General features: G+C 53.5%; 1 non-coding gene across 1 annotated transcript, besides 1 other annotated feature; it reads left to right on the top strand.

The window, feature by feature from the left end:
* The first annotated feature begins 391 nt into the window (after positions 1–391).
* Positions 392–503, top strand: Tc00.1047053467423.10. The gene has a single exon (XR_008254750.1). It is a non-coding gene; the product is annotated as a spliced leader RNA (transcript).
* Positions 504–528: a microsatellite.
* Positions 529–546: the final 18 nt, after the last annotated feature.

Genomic DNA, 546 nt, shown 5'->3' with positions numbered 1-546 from the left:
CCCCCCCCACGTTGCGTGTCCGCCACCTCCTTCGGGCCCCCTCATTTTCGCTTCATGGCTGCTATTGCCTGCATCTTTGTTTTGTTTTGTGTTTTCTCCGTCTCGATCCTTTTATTCGCCTTTTTTCCGCGTATGCCGCGCTTCTTCCTGTGTTTTCCGGTGTTTTTGCCTTGCTCGCACACTCGGCTGCATTTGCTGTTCCACACTCGCCATGTGCGTCTTTTCCGCCCCCTGACGCCGTCCACGGCGCTATCCCGGGGCCGACGTCCCGGACCCTGACCCCTCCCCAGTGTGGCCTGGGAGGGGGGGGGGGGGTTTTTGTACACGGTCCCAAGTGCCGCGAAGGACCCCTCATCAAAATTGAAAACCGTTGTGGAACACAACTCCTTTCAACTAACGCTATTATTGATACAGTTTCTGTACTATATTGGTACGCGAAGCTTCCAACCCGCCTCTGGCGGTTATGTTTGGTCAATTTCTTTTGACCGGGGTCTACGGACCCCTTTTTTTTTTTTTTTTTTTTTTTTTGGGGGTCTGTCCCCCATT

The sequence above is a fragment of the Trypanosoma cruzi genome (assembly GCF_000209065.1).
Source record: "Trypanosoma cruzi strain CL Brener chromosome Unknown tcruzi_1047053467423, whole genome shotgun sequence".
NCBI classification, from domain to species: domain Eukaryota; phylum Euglenozoa; class Kinetoplastea; order Trypanosomatida; family Trypanosomatidae; genus Trypanosoma; species Trypanosoma cruzi.
Note: the sequence above shows the minus strand (reverse complement) of the source record. Positions and strands in the feature narration are given on the sequence as shown.